The sequence below is a fragment of the Panulirus ornatus genome, chromosome 46 (assembly GCF_036320965.1).
Source record: "Panulirus ornatus isolate Po-2019 chromosome 46, ASM3632096v1, whole genome shotgun sequence".
In the NCBI taxonomy this organism is placed as follows: domain Eukaryota; kingdom Metazoa; phylum Arthropoda; class Malacostraca; order Decapoda; family Palinuridae; genus Panulirus; species Panulirus ornatus.
This window is the reverse complement of record NC_092269.1, coordinates 18,455,951-18,477,105: the sequence shown is the minus strand read 5'-3', so window position 1 is coordinate 18,477,105 and position 21,155 is coordinate 18,455,951. Positions and strand designations below refer to the sequence as shown.

General features: G+C 41.0%; 1 protein-coding gene across 1 annotated transcript in view; it reads left to right on the top strand.

The window, feature by feature from the left end:
* Nucleotides 1-21,155, top strand: part of LOC139763325 (ionotropic receptor 21a-like) — a 638,186-nt gene that overhangs the window by 82,002 nt on the left and 535,029 nt on the right. The gene's annotated exons all lie outside the window — the stretch shown is intronic.

The following is a 21,155-nucleotide window of genomic DNA, read 5'->3' as shown; positions in this document are numbered from 1 at the left end:
AGAGGGTAAGAGAGATATATGGTAATGAAAATGAGAGTGCAGAAGAGGGTGTTTTGAAATGGTTTAGTCACATGGAGAGAATGAGTGAGGAGAGATTGACCAAGAGGATATATGTCTCAGAGGTGGAGGGAATAAGGAGAATTGGGAGACCAAATTGGAGGTGGAAAGATTGAGTGAAAAAGATTTAGAGTGATCGGAGCCTGATCATGCAGGAGGGTGAAAGATGTGCAAGGAATAGAGGGAATTGGAACGTGCTGTCAATGGTTTGAACCAGGGCGTGTGAAGCTTCTGGAGTAAATCATGGAAAGTTCTGTGAGGCCTGGATGTGGAAAGGGAGCTGTCGGCAGTTGAGGGAATGATTGCTGTACATGGCGTGTACTATGTTGTTAATGGAAATGGTGTAGAGCTTGTAGATTTATGTGCTGAAAAAGAACTGGTGATTGGGAATACTTGGTTAAAAAGAGAGAGATACATAAGTATACGTGTGTAAGTGGGAGACATTCCTAGGGAGCGTTATTGGATTACTTGTTGATTGATAGGCGCGCAAAAGAGAGACTTTTGGATGTTAATGTGCTGAGAGGTGCAACTGGAGGAATGTCTGAACGTTATCTTCTAGAGGCGAAAGTGAAGATTTTTAGAGGTTTTTAGAAAAGAAGAGAGAATGTTGGGGTGAATAGAGTGGTGAGAGTAAGTGAGCTTAGGAAAGAAACTTGTGTGAGGAAGTACTAGGAGAGACTGAATACAGAATGGAAAAAGGTGAGAGCAAATGACGTTATGGGAGTGGGGGAGGAACGGAGTGTATTCAGGAAAGCAGTGATGGCTTGCGCCAAAGATGCTTGTGGCATGAGAAGCGTGGGTGGGCAGATTAGAAATGGTAGTGAGTGGAGGGTTAAAGAAGTAAGATTATTAGTGAAAGAGAAGAGGCATCTGGACGATTTTCGCAGGGAAATAATGCAAATGACTGTGAAATATATAAAAGAAAGAGGCAGGAGGTCAAGAGAAAGGTACAAGAGGTGAAAAAGAGGGCAAATGAGAGTTGGGGTGAGAGAGTATCATTAAATTTTAGAGAGAATAAACAGATGTTTTGGAAGGAGGTAAATAAAGTGCGTAAGATAAGGGAACAAATAAGAACATCAGTAAAGGGGGCTAATGGGGAGGTGATAACAAGTAGTTATGATGTGAGAAGGAAATGGAGTAAGCATTTTCAAGGTTTGTTGAATGTGTTTGATGATAGAGTGGCAGATATAGGGTGTTTTGGTAGAGGTGGTGTGCAAAGTGAGAGGGTTAGGGAGAATGATTTTATAATCAGAGAAGAGGTAGCAAAAGCTTTACAGAAGATGGAAGCCGGCAAGGCAGTGGGTTTGATGGTACGTCAGTGGAATCTATTAAGAAAGAGGGTGACTTTATTGCTGACTGGTTGGTAAGGTTATTTGATGTATCTATGACCCATAGTGAGTTGCCTGAGGATTGGCGAAATGCTTGCATAGTGCCATTGTACAAAGGTAAAAGGGATAAGAGTGAGTGCTCAAATTACAGAGGTATAAGTTTGTTGAGTATTCCTGGGAAATTATATGGGAGGGTATTGATTGAGAAGGCGAAAGCACGTACAGAGCATCAGATTGGGGAAGAGCAGTGTGGTTTCAGAAGAGGTAGAGGATGTGTGGATCAGGTGTTTTCTTTGAAGACTGTAAGTGAGAAATACTTAGAAAAGCAAATGGATTTGTATGTAGCATTTCTGGATCTGGAGAAAGTATGTGATAGAGTTTATAGAGATGCTCTGTGGAAGCTATTGAGAATAGATGGTATGGGGGCAAGTTGTTAGGAGCAGTGAAAAGTTTTTATCGAGGATGTAAGGCTTGTGTACGTGTAGGAAGAGAGGAAAGTGATTGGTTCTCAGTGAATGTCGGTTTGCGGTAGGGGAGTGTGATGTCTCCATGGATGTTTAATTTGTTTATGGATGGGGTTGTTAGGGAGGTGAATGCAAGAGTTTTGGAAAAAGAGCAAGTATGCAGTCTGTTGTGGATGAGAGAGCTTGGGAAGTGAGTCAGTTGTTGTTCGCTGATGATACGGCGCTGGTGGCTTATTCGTGTGAGAAACTGCAGAAGCTGGTGAATGAGTTTGGTAAAGTGTGTGAATGAAGAAAGCTGAGAGTAAATGTGAATAAGAGCAAGGTTATTGGTACATTGGGGTTGAGGAACTAGTCAATTGGGAGGTAAGTTTGAATGGAGAAAAACTAGAGGAAATGAAGTGTTTTAGATACCTGGGAGTAGACTTGGCAGCGGATGGAACCATGGAAGCGGAAGTGAATCATAGGGTGGAGGAGGGGGCGAAAGTTCTGGAGGCGTTGAAGAATGTATGGAAGTCGAGAACATTATCTCGGAAAGCAAAAATGGGTATGTTTGAAGGGATAGTAGTTCTAACAATTTTATATAGTTACGAGGCTTGGGCTATAGACAAAGTTGTGCGGAGGAGGTTATATGTGCTGAAAATGAGATGTTTGAGGACAATATGTGGTGTGAGGTGTTTTGATCGAGTAAGTAATGTAAGGGTAAGAGACATGTGTGGTAATGAAAAGAGTGTGGATTAGAGAGCAGGAGAGGGTGTTTTGAAATTGTTTTGTCACATGGAGAGAACGAGAGAGGAAAGATTGGCCAAGAGGATATATGTGTCAGAGGTGGAGGGAATGAGAAGCGAGAGACCAAATTGGAGGTGGAAAGATGATGTGAAAATGATTTTGAGTGACTGGGGCCTGAACAAACAGGAGGTTGAAAGGCGTGCAAGGAACAGAGCGATTTGGAACGATGTGGTATACCGAGGTGTAGTTGCTGTCAATAGATTGAACCAGGGCATGTAAAGCGTCTGGTGTAAACAATGGAAAATTCTGTGGGGCCTGGATGCGGAAAGGGAGCTGTTCACACTCAGTTAGAGACTGAGTGTGAACGAATGTGGCTTTAGTTGTCTTTTCCTAGCGCTACCTCGCCCACATTATGGGGAAGGGGGTGGCGATGGATATGAAGAAAGGCAGACAGTATGAATTATGTTCATTTGAATATATGTATATATCTGTGTGTGTATATATATATATATATATATATACGTTGAGATGTATGGGTATGTACATTTGCGTGTGTGGACGTGTATATCTATACATGTTTATGTGGGTGGGTTGGGCCATTCTTTTGCCTGCTCTCTTGCGCTACCTCGCTAACGCGGGAGACAGCGGCAAAGGAAAATAATAGTAATAATATATATATATATATATATATATGTATATATATATATATATATATATATATATATATATATATATATATATATATATATATATATATATATTTATTTATTTATTTATTTATTTTGCTTTGTCGCTGTCTCCCACGTTTGCGAGGTAGCGCAAGGAAACAGACGAAAGAATGGCCCAACCCACCCTCATACACAAATGTATACACACACACGTCCACACGTCAACCCCGGTATACCAAATCGATCCAATTCACTCTATTCCTTGCCCTCCTTTCACCCTCCTGCATGTTCAAGCCCCGATCACACAAAATCTTTTTCACTCCATCTTTCCACCTCCAATTTGGTCTCCCACTTCTACTCGTTCCCTCCACCTCCGACACATATATCCTCTTGGTCAATCTTTCCTCACTCATTCTCTCCATGTGCCCAAACCATTTCAAAACACCCTCTTCTGCTCTCTCAACCATGCTTTTTTTATTTCCACACATCTCTCTTACCCTTACATTACTTACTCGATCAAACCACCTCACACCACACATTGTCCTCAAACATCTCATTTCCAGCACATCCACCCTCCTGCGCACAACTCTATCCATAGCCCATGCCTCGCAACCATACAACATTTTTGGAACCACTATTCCTTCAAACATAACCATTTTTGCTTTCCGAGACAATGTTCTCGACTTCCACACATTCTTCAAGGCTCCCAGGATTTTCGCCCCCTCCCCACCCTATGATTCACTTCAGCTTCCATGGTTCCATCCGCTGCCAGATCCACTCCCAGATATATAAAACACTTTACTTCCTCCAGTTTTTCTCCATTCAAACTTACCTCCCAATTGACTTGACCCTCAACCCTACTGTACCTAATAACCTTGCTCTTTTCACATTTACTCTTAACTTTCTTCTTTCACACACTTTACCAAACTCAGTCACCAGCTTCTGCGGTTTCTCACATGAATCAGCCACCAGCGCTGTATCATCAGCGAACAACAACTGACTCACTTCACAAGCTCTCTCATCCACAACAGACTTCATACTTGCCCGTTCTTTCCAGAACTCTTGTATTCACCTCACTAACAACCCCATCAATAAACAAATTAAACAACCATGGAGACATCACACACCCCTGCCGCAAACCTACATTCATTGAGAAGCAATCACTTTCCTCTCTTCTTACACGTACACATGCCTTACATCCTCGATAAAAACTTTTCACTGCTTCTAACAACTTGCCTCCCACACCATATATTCTTAATACCTTCCACAGAGCATCTCGATCAACTCTATCATATGCCTTCTCCAGAACCATAAATGCTACATACAAATCCATTTGCTTTTCTAAGTATTTCTCACATACATTCTTCAAAGCAAACACCTGATCCACACATACTCTACCACTTCTGAAACCACACTGCTCTTCCCCAATCTGATTCTCTGTACATGCCTTCACCCTCTCAATATATATATATATATATATATATATATATATATATATATATATATATATATATATATATATATATATATATATATATATATATATATATATATATATATATATATATATATATATATATATATATATATATATATATATATCTGGGACCCCTTGTGCAAGAGGCAGGCATGCTAACCGCTAGGCTAAGGGACTGATGGAGCTTTGTATGTTCTATGAAGGTGCGCGTTCATATACACTTTATTCGTATATATATATATATATATATATATATATATATATATATATATATATATATATATATATATATATATATATATATATATATACATGATGCATTCAAATGAGTGATTAAGATGCAAAGGTGAGTAATTCTGCAGTTGAGGGAATAATTGGCGTACATATCGTGTACTATGTTGTAAATTGAAATGGAGTAGAGCTTGTAGATTTATGTACTGATAAAGGACTGGTGATTGGGAATACCTGGTTAAAAAGAGAGAGATACATAAGTATACGTATGTAAGTGGGAGAGATGGCCAAAGAGAGTTAATGGATTACGTGTTGATTGATAGGCGCGCGAAATAGAGACTTTTGGATGTTACTGTGCTGATTTGTGCAACTGGAGAGATGTCTGATTATTATCTTGTGGAGGCGAAGGTGAAGATTTTCAGAGGTTTTTAGAAAAGAAGAGAGAATGTTGGGGTGAATAGAGTGGTGAGAGTAAGTTAGCTTGGGAAAGAGACTTGTGTGAGGAAGTACCAGGAGAGACTGAGTACAGAATGGAAAAAGGTGAGAGCAAAGGACGTAAGGGGAGTGGAGGAGGAATGGGATGTATTCAGGGAAGCAGTGATGGCTTGCGCCAAAGATGCCTGTGGCATGAGAAGCGTGGGTGGGCAGATTAGAGAGGGTATTGAGTGGAGGTTTGAAGAAGTATGACCATTTGAACGATATTTGCATGGAAATAATGCAAATAACTGTGAAATGTATAAAGGAAAGAGGCAGGAGGTCAAGAGAAAGGTACAAGAGGTGAAAAAGATGGCAAATGAGAGTTAGGGTGAGAGAGTATCATAAAAATTTTGGGGAGAATAGAAAGATGTTTTGGAAAGAGGTAGATAAAGTGCGTAAGACAAGGGAACAAATAAGAACATCAGTAAAGTGGGCTAATGGGGAGATGATAACAAGTAGTGGTGATGTGAGAAGGAGATGGAGTAAGTATTTAGAAGGTTTCTTGAATGTGTTTGATGATAGAGTGGCAGATATAGGGTGTTTTGGTCGAGGTGGTGTGCAAAGTGAGAGGGTTAGGGAAAATGATTTGGTAAACAGAGAATAGGTAGTAAAAGCTTTAGAGAAATTGAATACAGGCAAGGCAATGGGTTTGGATAGTATTGCAGTGGAATTTATTAAAAAAAGTGGGTGACTTTATTGTTGACTGGTTTGTAAGGTTATTTGATGTATCTATGACTCATGGTGAGGTGCTTGAGGATAGGCGGAATGCTTGCATAGTGGCACTGTACAAAGGTAAAGGGGATAAGAGTGAGTGCTCAAATTACAGAGGTATAAGTTTGTGAATATTCCTGGGAAATGATATGGGAGGGTATTGAATGAGAGGGCGAAAGCATGTACAGAGCATCAGATTGGGGAAGAGTAGTGTGGTTTCAGAAGCGGTAGAATATGTGTGGATCAGGATTTTGCTTTGAAGAATGTATGTGAGAAATACTAAGAAAAGCAAATGGATTTGTATGTAGCATTTATGGATCTGGAGAAGGCATATGATAGAGTTGATAGAGATTCTCTGTGGAAGGTAGTAAGAATATATTGTGTGGGAAGCAAGTTGTTAGGAGCAGTGAAAAGTTTTTATCGAGGATGTAAGGCATGTGTCCGTGTTGGAAGAGAGGAAAGTGATTGGTTCTCAGTGAATGTAGGTTTGCGGCAGGGGTGCATGATTTCTTCATGGATCTTTAATTTATTTATAGTTCGGATTGTTAGGGAGGTGAATGCAAGAGTTTTGGAAAGAGGGACAAGTATGCTCCCTGTTGTGGATGAGAGAGCTTGGGAGGTGAGTCAGTTGTTGTTCGCTGATGATACAGCACTGGTGGCTGATTCGGGTGAGAAAATGCAGAAGTTGGTGACTGGGTTTTGTAAAGTGTGGGAAATAAGAGAGCTGAGAGTGAATGTGAATAAGAGCAATGTTATTAGGTACAGTAGGGTTGAGGGACAAGTCAATTGGGAGGTAAGCTTGAATGGAGAAAAACTGGAGGAAGTGAATTGTTTTAGATATCTGGGATTGGATTTGGCAGCGAATGGAACCATTGAAGCGGAAGAGAATCATAGGGTGGAGAAAGGGGCGAAAGTTCTAGAAGCGTTGAAGAATGTATGGAAGTCGAGAACGTTATCTTCAAAAGTAAAATGGGTAATTTTGAAGGAATAGCGGTTCCAACAATGATATATGGTTGCGAGGCGTTGGCTATAGTTAGAGTTGTGCGGAGGAGGGTGGATGTTCAAGAAATGAGATGTTTGAAGACAATATGTGGTGTGAGGTGGTTTGATCGAGTAAGTAATGAAAGGTTAAGAGAGATATGTGGCAATAAAAAGAGTGTGGTTGAGAGAGCAGTAGAGGATGTTTTGAAATGGTTTGGTCACATGGAGAGAATGAGTGAGGAAAGGTTGACAAACATGGTATGTGAGTCAGGAGGAGGGAACGAGGAGAAGTGGGAGACGAAACTGGAGGTGGAAAGATAGAGTGAAAAAGATTTGGAGTGATCTGGGCCTGAACATGCAGGAGGGTGAGAGGTGTGAAAGGAATAGAGTGAACTGAATCGATTTTTATACCGGGGTCGACGTGCTGTCAATGGATTGAACCAGGGTATGTGAAGCGACTGGGATAACCCATGGAAAGGTCTGTGGGGCCTGGATGTGGAAAGGAAGCTGTGGTTTCGGTGCATTATACATGACAGCAAGAGACTGACTGTGAACGAATGTGGCCTTTGTTCTCTTTTCCTAGCGCTACCTCGCGCACATGTGGGGGAAAGGGGTGGTTCTTTTATTTGTGGCAGGGTGGAGACAGGAAGGAATAAGGGTAGACAGTATGAATTATATGCATGGGTATATATATATATATGTGTATGTCTGTAAGTGTATATATATATGTATACGTTGAGATGCATAGGCATGTATATATGCTTGTGTGGACGTGTATGTATATACATATGTATTCTTTCGTCTGTTTCCTTGTGCTACCTCACTAACGCGGGAGGCAGCGAGAAAGCATAGTTAATAAATAGATAATAAATATGAATATATACATATATATATATATATATATATATATATATATATATATATATATATATATATATATATATATATATATATATATATATATATATATATATATATATATATATATATATATATATATATATATATATATATATATATATATATCTTTTCTTTCAAAATATTTGCCATTTCCCGAATTAGCGAGGTAGCGTCAAGAACAGAGGACTGGGCCTTTGAGGGAATACCCTCACCTGGCCCAATTCTCTGTTCCTTTTTTTGGAAAATTAAAAAAAAAACGAGAGGGGAGGATTTCCAGCCCCCCGCTCCCTCCCCTTTTAGTCGCCTTCTACGACATGCAGGGAATACGTGGGAAGTATTCTTTCTCCCCTATCCCCAGGGAATATATATATATATATATATATATATATATATATATATATATATATATATATATATATATATATATATATATATATATATTTATATATATATATATATATATATATATATATATATATATATATATATATATATATATATATATATATATATGTATATATGTATATTATTATTATACTTTGTCGCTGTCTCCCGCGTTTGCGAGGTAGCGCAAGGAAACAGACGAAAGAAATGGCCCCCTCCCCCATACACATGTATATACATACGTCCACACACGCAAATATACATACCTACACAGCTTTCCATGGTTTACCCCAGACGCTTCACATGCCTTGATTCAATCCACTGACAGCACCTCAACCCCGGTATACCACATCGCTCCAATTCACTCTATTCCCTGCCCTCCTTTCACCCTCCTGCATGTTCAGGCCCCGATCACACAAAATCTTTTTCACTCCATCTTTCCACCTCCAATTTGGTCTCCCTCTTCTCCTCGTTCCCTCCACCTCCGACACATATATCCTCTTGGTCAATCTTTCCTCACTCATTCTCTCCATGTGCCCAAACCACTTCAAAACACCCTCTTCTGCTCTCTCAACCACGCTCTTTTTATTTCCACACATCTCTCTTACCCTTACGTTACTCACTCGATCAAACCACCTCACACCACACATTGTCCTCAAACATCTCATTTCCAGCACATCCATCCTCCTGCGCACAACTATCCATAGCCCATGCCTCGCAACCATACAACATTGTTGGAACCACTATTCCTTCAAACATACCCATTTTTGCTTTCCGAGATAATGTTCTCGACATCCACACATTCTTCAAGGCCCCCAGAATTTTCGCCCCCTCCCCCACCCTATGATCCACTTCCGCTTCCATGGTTCCATCCGCTGCCAGATCCACTCCCAGATATCTAAAACACTTCATTTCCTCCAGTTTTTCTCCATTCAAACTCACCTCCCAATAGACTTCACCCTCAACCCTACTGTACCTAATAACCTTGCTCTTATTCACATTTACTCTTAACTTTCTTCTTTCACACACTTTACCAAACTCAGTCACCAGCTTCTGCAGTTTCTCACATGAATCAGCCACCAGAGCTGTATCATCAGCGAACAACAACTGACTCACTTCCAAAACTCTCTCATACCCAACAAACTACATACTTGCCCCTCTTTCCAAAACTCTTGCATTCACCTCCCTAACAACCCCATCCATAAACAAATTAAACAACCATGGAGACATCACACACCCCTGCCGCAAACCTACATTCACTGGGAACCAATCACTTTCCTCTCTTCCTACACGTACACATGCCTTACATCCTCGATAAAAACTTTTCACTGCTTCTAACAACTTGCCTCCCACACCATATATTCTTAATACCTTCCACAGAGCATCTCTATCAACTCTATCATATGCCTTCTCCAGATCCATAAATGCTACATACAAATCCATTTGCTTTTCTAAGTATTTCTCACATACATTCTTCAAAGCAAACACCTGATCCACACATCCTCTACCACTTCTGAAACCACACTGCTCTTCCCCAATCTGATGCTCTGTACATGCCTTCACCCTCTCAATCAATACCCTCCCATATAATTTACCAGGAATACTCAACAAATTTATACTGTAATTTGAGCACTCACTCTTATCCCCTTTGCCTTTGTACAATGGCACTATGCACGCATTCCGCCAATCCTCAGGCACCTCACCATGAGTCATACATACATTAAATAACCTTACCAACCAGTCAACAATACAGTCACCCCCTTTTTTAATAAATTCCACTGCAATACCATCCAAACCTGCTGCCTTGCCGGCTTTCATCTTCTGCAAAGCTTTTACTACCTCTTCTCTGTTTACCAAATCATTTTCCCTAACCCTCTCACTTTGCACACCACCTCGACCAAAACACCCTATATCTGCCACTCTATCATCAAACACATTCAACAAACCTTCAAAATACTCACTCCATCTCCTTCTCACATCACCACTACTTGTTATCACCTCCCCATTTGCGCCCTTCACTGAAGTTCCCATTTGCTCCCTTGTCTTACGCACTTTATTTACCTCCTTCCAGAACATCTTTTTATTCTCCCTAAAATTTAATGATACTCTCTCACCCCAACTCTCATTCGCCTTTTTTTTCACCTCTTGCATCTTTCTCTTGACCTCCTGTCTCTTTCTTTTATACATCTCCCACTCAATTGCATTTTTTCCCTGCAAAAATCGTCCAAATGCCTCTCTCTTCTCTTTCACTAATACTCTTACTTCTTCATCCCACCACTCACTACCCTTTCTAATCAACCCACCTCCCACTCTTCTCATTTCACAAGCATCTTTTGCGCAATCCATCACTGATTCCCTAAATACATCCCATTCCTCCCCCACTCCCCTTATTTCCATTGTTCTCACCTTTTTCCATTCTGTACTCAGTCTCTCCTGGTACTTCCTCACACAAGTCTCCTTCCCAAGCTCACTTACTCTCACCACCCTCTTCACCCCAACATTCACTCTTCTTTTCTGAAAACCCATACAAATCTTCACCTTAGCCTCCACAAGATAATGATCAGACATCCCTCCAGTTGCACCTCTCAGCACATTAACATCCAAAAGTCTCTCTTTCGCACGCCTGTCAATTATCACGTAATCCAATAACGCTCTCTGGCCATCTCTCCTACTTACATAAGTATACTTATGTATATCTCGCTTTTTAAACCAGGTATTCCCAATCATCAGTCCTTTTTCAGCACATAAATCTACAAGCTCTTCACCATTTCCATTTACAACATTGAACACCCCATGTATACCAATTATTCCCTCAACTGCCACATTACTCACCTTTGCATTCAAATCACCCATCACTACAACCCGGTCTCGTGCATCAAAACCACTAACACACTCATTCAGCTGCTCCCAAAACACTTGCCTCTCATGATATTTCTTCTCATGCCCAGGTGCATATGCATATGCATATGCATATGCAAATATATATATATATATATATATATATATATATATATATATATATATATATATATATATATATATATATATATATATATATATATATATATATATATATATATATCCCTGGGGATAGGGGAGAAAGAATACTTCCCACGTATTCCCTGCGTGTCGAAGGTGACTAAAAGGGGAGGGAGCGGGGGGCTGGAAATCCTCCCCTCTCGTTTTTTTTTTTTAATTTTCCAAAAGAAGGAACAGAGAATTGGGCCAGGTGAGGGTATTCCCTCAAAGGCCCAGTCCTCTGTTCTTAACGCTACCTCGCTAATGCGGGAAATGGCGAATAGTTTGAAAGAAAGAAAAGAATATATATATATATATATATATATATATATATATATATATATATATATATATTCTTTTTTTTTTCTTTTTTTTTTGCCGCTGTCTCCCGCGTTTGCGAGGTAGCGCAAGGAAACAGACGAAAGAAATGGCCCAACGCACCCCCATACACATGTATATACATACACATCCACACACGCAAATATACATACCTTCACAGCTTTCCATGGTATATCCCAGACGCTTCACATGCCCTGATTCAATCAACTGACAGGATGTCAACCCCGGTATACCACAACGATCCAGTTCACTCTATTCCTTGCCCGCCTTTCACCCTCCTGCATGTTCAGGCCCCGATCACACAAAATCTTTTTCACTCAATCTTTCCACCTCCAATTTGGTCTCCCACTTCTCGTTCCCTCCACCTCCGACACATATATCCTCTTGGTCAATCTTTCCTCACTCATTCTCTCCATGTGCCCAAACCATTTCATAACACACTCTTATGCTCTCTCAACAACGCTCTTTTTATTTCCACACATCTCTCTTACCCTTACGTTACTTACTCGATCAAACCACCTCACACCACACTTTGTCCTCAAACATTTCATTTCCAGCACATCCACCCTCCTGCGCACAACTCTATCCATAGGCCACGCCTCGCAACCATACAACATTGTTGGAACCACTATTCCTTCAAACATACCCATTTTTGCTTTGCGAGATAATGTTCTCGACTTCCACACATTCTTCAAGGCTCCCAGGATTTTCGCCCCCTCCCCCACCCTATGATCCACATCCGCTTCCATGGTTCCATCCGCTGTCAGATCCACTCCCAGATATCTAAAACACTTTACTTCCTCCAGTTTTTCTCCATTCAAACTTACCGCCCAATTGACTTGACCCTCAACCCTACTGTACCTAATAACCTTGCTAATATTCACATTTACTCTTAACTTTCTTCTTTCACACACTTTACCAAACTCAGTCACCAGCTTCTGCAGTTTCTCACATGAATCAGCCACCAGCGCTGTATCATCAGCGAACAACAACTGACTCACTTCCCAAGCTCTCTCATCCACAACAGACTTCATACTTGCCTCTCTTTCCAAAACTCTTGCATTCACCTCCCTAACAACCCCATCCATAAACAAATTAAACAACCATGGAGACATCACACACCCCTGCCGCAAACCTACATTCACTGAGAAGCAATCACTTTCCTCTCTTCCTACACGTACACATGCCTTACATCCTCGATAAAAACTTTTCACTGCTTCTAACAACTTGCCTCCAACACCATATCTTCTTAATATCTTCAACAGAGCATCTCTAACAACTCTATCATATGCCATCTCCAGATCCATAAATGCTACATACAAATCCATTTGCTTTTCTAAGTATTTCTCACACACGTTTTTCAAAGCAAACACCTGATCCACATATCCTCTACCACTTCTGAAACCACACTGCTCTTCCCCAATCTGATGCTCTGTACATGCCTTCACCCTCACAATCAATACCCTCCCATATAATCTACCAGGAATACTCAACAAACTTATACTTCTGAAGTTTGAGCACTCACCCTTATCCCCTATGCCTTTGTACAATGGCACTATGCACGCATTCCGCCAATCCTCAGGCACCTCACCATGAGTCATACATACATTAAATATAAATATATATATATATATATATATATATATATATATATATATATATATATATATATATATATTTTTTTTTTTTTTTATACCTCGTCGCTGTCTCCCGCGGTTGCGAGGTAGCGCAAGGAAACAGACGAAAGAAATGGCCCAAACCCCCCCCCATACACATGTACATACACACGTCCACACACGCAAAATACATACCTACACAGCTTTCCATGCTTTACCCCGAACGCTTCACATGCCTTGATTCAATCCACTGACAGCACGTCAACCCCTGTATACCACATCGCTCCAATTCACTCTATTCCTTGCCCTCCTTTCACCCTCCTGCATGTTCAGGCCCCGATCACACAAAATCCTTTTCACTCCATCTTTCCACCTCCAATTTGGTCTCCCTCTTCTTCTCGTTCCCTCCACCTCCGACACATATATCCTCTTGGTCAATCTTTCCTCACTCATTCTCTCCATGTGCCCAAACCATTTCAAAACACCTTCTTCTGCTCTCTCAACCACGCTCTTTTTATTTCCACACATCTCTCTTACCCTTACGTTACTTACTCGATCAAACCACCTCACACCACACATTGTCCTCAAACATCTCATTTCCAGCACATCCATCCTCCTGCGCACAACTCTATCCATAGCCCACGCCTCGCAACCATACAACATTGTTGGAACCACTATTCCTTCAAACATACCCATTTTTGCTTTCCGAGATAATGTTCTCGACTTCCACACATTTTTCAAGGCTCCCAAAATTTTCGCCCCCTCCCCCACCCTATGATCCACTTCCGCTTCCATGGTTCCATCCGCTGACAGATCCACTCCCAGATATCTAAAACACTTCACTTCCTCCAGTTTTTCTCCATTCAAACTCACCTCCCAATTGACTTGACCCTCAACCCTACTGTACCTAATAACCTTGCTCTTATTCACATTTACTCTTAACTTTCTTCTTCCACACACTTTACCAAACTCCGTCTATTTTTATTTTGCTTTGTCGCTGTCTCCCGCGTTAGCGAGGTAGCGCAAGGAAACAGACGAAAGAATGGCCCAACCCGCCCATATACACACGTATATACATACATGTCCATACACGCACAATATACATACCTATACATCTTAATGTACACATATATATACACACACAGACATATACATATATACACATGTACATAATTCATACTGTCTGCCTTTATTTGTTCCCATCGCCACCTTGCCACACATGGAATAACAATCCCCTTCCCCCTCATGTGTGCGAGGTACCGCTAGGAAAAACACCAAAGGCCCCATTCGTTCACACTCAGTCTCTAGCTGAAATGTAATAATGCACCGAAACCACAGGTCCCTTTCCACATCTAGGCCCTACACACTTTCCATGGTTTACCCCAGACGCTTCACATGCCCTGGTTCAATCCATTGACAGCACGTCGACCCCGGTATACCACATCGTTCTAATTCACTCTATTCCTTGCACGCCTTTCAACCTCCTGCATGTTCAGGCCCCGATCACTCAAAATCTTTTTCACTTCATCTTTCCAACTCCAATTTGGTCTCCCACTTCTCCTCGTTCCCTCCACCTCCGACACATATATCCTCTTGGTCAATCTTTCCTCACTCATTCTCTCCATGTGCCCAAACCATTTCAAAACACCCTCTTCTGCTCTCTCAACCACACTCTTTATATTTCCACACATCTCTCTCACCCTTACATTACTTACTCGATCAAACCACCTCACACCACATACTGTCCTCAAACATCTCATTTCCAGCACATCCACCCTCCTGCGCACAACTCTATCCATAGCCCACGCCTCGCAACCATACAACATTGTTGGTACCACTGTTCCTTCAAACATTCCCATTTTTGCTTTCCGAGACAATGTTCTCGACTTCCACACATTCTTCAAGGCTCCCACTTGCTTCTCATGATCTTTCTTCTCATGCCCAGGTGCATATGCCCCAATAATCACCCATCTCTCTCCAGCAACTGAGTTATGTATGTGATTTCAAGAGAAGATTTTTAAGAGCTCGTGAGCTGACCAGTGAGAACCTGAGGGAGTCCCAAGATGACATGAAAATCTGGTACGACCAGAGCCACAGAGTTCCAGCCAAGAGAGAGATGTCACTGCCGGTGCCAGGTAACCCTGTCAGAGCAAGGTATAGTGAGTGGTCCGTGTATAGCAGAAAAGAAAGTATGAAATTTGAATTATGTTGTAAACACACCATATAAGCACAAGAAGAACCAGGTATGTCATGGTGATTTAATGAAAGCTTATCTTGGGAGAAAAGTTGAATGTGAAAGGAAAGATAGTATAACAAGGAAAGAAGGGGATTGTGGATGTGTAAAGGTGGATGATGAGAAATTTAATGGTACAGATGATGTTAAGCTAAGTAGATGTGACAATAAAATTCTGACAAATTCTGAGATATTGAGTAAATTAGAAGGTAAGCTTCAACATTTGGGCTTTGCACAAAGATGTGAAATTGTGGAAATCGTAAAATAGTATAATTCATTATTTCCTGATGCCTCCAGAAGAACAAGTGCTATAGTTCATGATGCAGCGGTAGAAAATGTTTCTCTAGTCAAACAACATCTTTACCGAGTGAGTCCGAATAAAAAGGGAAATAATGAGAAAGGAGGAAGAATATATACATGCTCGAGCATGATTTGATAGAACCAAGTAACAACCCTTATAATAAGCTCACCATGTGTGTCAGTACGTAAACCAGACGGTTCTTAAAGAATTGTACCAACTATAGGATGGTCAATAATGTAACCGAAACTGATTCATTTCCTTTTCCTAGAGTCGATGACTGTATTGACCAAGTGGGAGATTCGAGGTTTGTGAGTAGGTTCAGTTTCCTGAAAGGATATTGGCAGATAGGCGAGAGGGCGAAAACCATCTCAGCATTTGTAACTTATGGATGTTGCCATTTAGCATCAAGAACAGTGGAAGTTTTTCTAGAGTTTAGTACATGCTGTGTTGCTTGGTGTTGAGATTTTTTCTGTATACATGTACATTGATGATATCGTGATGTATTATAAGGAATGAAATGAACATATTTCCTTGATTAGGAAAGTGTTTGAAATTTTAGATAAGGTAAATCTTACTGTAAACTTCAGTAAAAGGGATTTTGTGATGAGTCATGTTTTTTACTTAGGTTATATTGTAGGACAAGGAAAAGTACTACATGTTATCATGCACAAGTTGAAAGTACAGCGGCATGTCCCATTCCTTCAAACCAAGAAGAGTTATTGAGATTCCATGAAATGATTGGTTATTATGAAATATTTAAAAGAATTTTGCCATGGTTGCATTACCATTAGCAGGATGTTGTCAAATAAGGTCAAATATGTGTTGCATATCAACTGTGATGATGATTTTGTTAATATAAAACAAACGCTACTTGGTGCCCCAGTTTTACGTACTCCAGATTATGACGACTCATTAAATTGTGGGTGGACGCTGGTGATACCGGTGTTGTTTGTTAATGCTGGAGAAGCAAGACATTGATCATCCATTATGCTATTTTTGTAAAAAAGAATTCTTTCTTGTCAGAGAAATTATAATACTGTTGAGAAGGACACTTTAGCACTGATTTTGAGTTTACAGATTTTTTTATGTTAATTTAAGAGGGTTTGGAAAACCCATTTTAGTCTTAACTAAACGCAATCTTTAAGTGTTCCTGTACAATATGAAGTATGCAAGTAAGAGGTTAATCCGTTGTAGATTTATGTTACAAGATTATGATTTAGTTATCCAAAATGTAAGAGGGAATGATAACATTGTAGCTGATGTATTGTCCCGCATGCCCGCTAGTCATGGGTCAACCTGAGGGATGGCTCATGCCTTGTCGAGGAGATGGATGTTATGTATTTCCTTTTCATATAAAAATCTTCAAAAGATACGCTTTTGTTTTGGGTAGTATCCCTTGATATAACATTAGGTCTTCTATTATAGATTCGAAGAATGATGCTAATGTTCTGATCTGTTATCATGTCATTGTTATTATTTTTGTAATATAAATCATTATCAAAGTTTGTAAAAGTTGTAGTTATAACTTTTCTGGCTAGGTGACTGGACGTGCGCACGCATTTTTATATGTAATCAGGTTGTATTTGCTCTTATCAATGTCATCTGTCCTTGAATAACTGTTATAGAAGGATAAGGCCACAAAAACTGGTAAAAGAGGGATTCCCTTATTTGCCTTTTTTTTTTTTTGCTTAGCTTAGCTTAGCTCTTTAGCTGAGTGAAGCATTTCCCCATTCCCTCCACCAAATTGTATTTGTGTTTATTTTCTGTGTGTTTACTCTTCTAATCTTGTGTTTACAGTGAGGCAAGTGAGTGTTGACCGGTGTTCCTGGTGTTGCTACACCACTGGTACATCTCACGAAGGCTGGTGAGACAGAATTGTGAGCCCATGTAAGAGGTGACCGCAGGAGAATTTAACCCAGCTTGGTGCGTCCGGCCGGCCCTACTTTGGGGAGCTTGTCTGTCTGATCAGCTGCCTTGCATTTTTTTAGAGAAGATGTAAGGTGTTACAAGTACCTTTTGTGTGGGGTGGTACGCCACCCCAGAATCTGGGGTCTAGCCCTACTGGTATGGACTCTTGTAAGCCAACCACCACTCCCGTAGGGGGGTAGTGGTGGTGATTGCTGAATTTGTTATGTTACATGCGACCGGTTCAACAACTCTAGCTTCCCTGAACCCCTTTCTCGTCAAGAAAGTGATTGACAGCCAGGCAGGTGCTGTTGAGATGGTAAGGAAACTGGCTAGTGGTTACCTTCTTATCAAAGTTAAGTCATCAGATCAAGTTGCAGACTTACTTAAGGTGAGAAATTTTCATTTCTACGAAATTGTGGTTTCTATTCCGGTGACCATGAACTCATGCAGAGGAGTAATCTTCTGTGCTGATGTCATGGGCATGAGTGAGGACGACATAGTAACTGAACTTGCAGACGAGGAAGTGATCGCTGCTCGACTTATCACAAAACTTATTGACGGCGAGCCACGTAGAACCCACCTGATCCCTCTAACGTTCGTAAATCCAAATTGCCAGAAGATATTGCCGTAGGTTAGGTTAGGTAGCTGGGAGACCTTACATATCGAACATCATGAGATGCTTTAAATGTCAAAGGTTTGGTCATGGTGAAAAGTCCTGTACTCTTTCATCTCGATATGGAAAGTGTGCCAGCGAGGACCAAGTTGCTGACAATTGTGCAGCCAAAATGGCACTATGGCTTCACCGTGATGGCAACCACATAATCTTGTACCGAGAATGTCCCCGGTACAATTTTGAGAAGGACGTCTGGCAGTTAAGGCAAAGGAGAACATTTCGTATGGTGAAGCAAGGAAGAGGGTGAAGGATACTCACCAGACTCCCAAACACAATGAGTCCTATGTTATGGCATTGAAATGTAAGCTGGTCATGGTCACAATTGCCACGGGAACTGCTGAACCAACCACGACCCACCACTCCAGACGAACCCATAACGAATCAGAGCGACACTGACACTGACTCGTACTCAAAAGCAACCTGTTCTGTTCGACTCAAAAATGGGAAAGAGGACAAGACAAATTTTGTAAAACTTTCAAAAGAAACTATGTCGCTCGTCATCGTTCCTGTGGCTCTAGTGAGGAAGTCTTCCTCGATAAAGTCTTCCTCGGTGGAATCGATGGACGACAATACCGTCCCCGCTGTCAGGAGCAGATCCCGTTCCCCCTTGGAATCGCTAAGTCTGAAATAGTGCCCACAAAGCTGGCCGGCTAAAGAAATCTTAAACCAAAGCGTTCAGTATCATTCAGTGGAATTGTAGATGTCTTAGGAATAAGCAAGCACAACTATCACTGTTGCTTGCATTATATAGACCATCCGTTATTTGTCTACAAGAGACCAATCTGAACAGCACAGTCGAAGGTTGTGTTGTTTTAGATAACTGTCACCCGTATAGAAGATCATGGGGTAGCCATTTATGTACACCAAAGCTTACTCCATACAGGAGTGACTTTGAATTCTACTCTAGAAGCCGTCGCATGTAGAGTCAAATTTGATAACACGTACCTGGCCATTTGTTCAATTCACTTTCCCGGTTCCAATGCACTTGATGATGATGAGTTCACTTTGCTCTTTAGTCAATTACCCCACACTAAACTAATTCCTGGAGACTTCATTGTTCATCATCATCAGTGGGGAAGTATACGGGCAGACTCTCGCGGGAAACAAATGGTAAATTATATCATCAGTTCTAATCTCTCTCTTCTGAAGGATGGTAGTGGAACTCGTGAAGATGATCGGACAGGAAACATCTCAGCCATCGACCTATCTTTGTCATGCCCGGATATACTAAATGACATCACCTGGGGTACTTATGACGACTCCATGGAAAGTGACCACTTCCCAATCTGTCTTTCTTATACATGTGACAATAGTGCCAGACCGTCTCCGATCAGATTCAATTATAAGAAAGCAGACTTGGGGTCATTCTCAAGACAAGCCGTCCTAGATATATCCGGTGATGACACAAAGGTCAATAATGTAACCAATACCATCCTCAGGGCTACTGAGGCCTCTGTTCCTAAGATTCCTACAATATCCATAAAGCATACAGTTCCTTGGTGGACACCAGATTGCCGAAATGTGAGCGCAATAGGAGATATAGGATTTTCGACAAAGAGCCTCAGATAACAATTTCATTGCATATAAACATGCGGGGGCTCAGGCAAGAACAATATGACAAGCCAAAAGAGACTCCTGACGTGGCTATGCTTCAACTGTAAACAAGGACACACGCAGTAGTCAGGTCTGTTCCACAATAAGGACACACCCAGCAGTCAGGTCCACAATAAGGACACATCCAGCTGTCAGGTCTGGTCCACAATAAGGACACACCCAGCAGTCAGGTCTGGTCCACAATAAGGACACACCCAGCAGTCAGATCAGGTCCACAATAAGGACACATCCAGCTGTCAGGTCTGGTCCACAATAAGGACACACCCAGCAGTCAGATCTGGTCCACAATAAGGGGACACACAGCAGTCATGTCTGGTCCACAATAAGGACACACCCAGCAGTCAGGCCAGGTTCCCCAAGTCACTACACAAGACGGCACCATAGAAGACCCAGTTGATAGCCAACGTTATCGCCAGGAGATTCTCAGACATAAGTAGCTCAGCCAATTACGATCGACGGTTTTTACACCACAAACGTCAGGCCGAGCAGATAGTGATTGACTTTGCTACAGAAGATAAAACTATGCCATATAATAATACCTTTACTCTTAAGGAATTAATTCTTGCCCTGAGGTTCCAGCCCAGGACCCAGCGGGATAACCTACGAGATGATTCAGCATCTTAGTCAGGCCAACCTGACTAAGCTGTTAGTATTGTACAACGAGATTTGGACGTCTCGAACGTTTCTAAACTCATGGCACTTTGTGCAAGTCATCCCCATCACAAAAGGTTCTGGACGCCTTACGAATATCAGTTCGTTTCAACCTATTGCACTGACGAGCTGCATTTGCAAGGTCATGGAAAGAATAGTTAAGAAAAGGCTTATTTATTTACTAGAATAGCAAAATTTATCAAATGATCAACAGTGTGCATTCCGTGAACACAGAAACACAATGGCTCATTTAATGAATTTAGAACATAACATTTCAGACATTTTTATAAAGAAAGATTTTTTAATTGCATTCTTTCAGGTTTGGAAAAAGCCTTTGACATGATAATGTTAAACGGAATCTTAAGGAAACTTTATGCTAGTGGTTTAAGAGGTTCTTT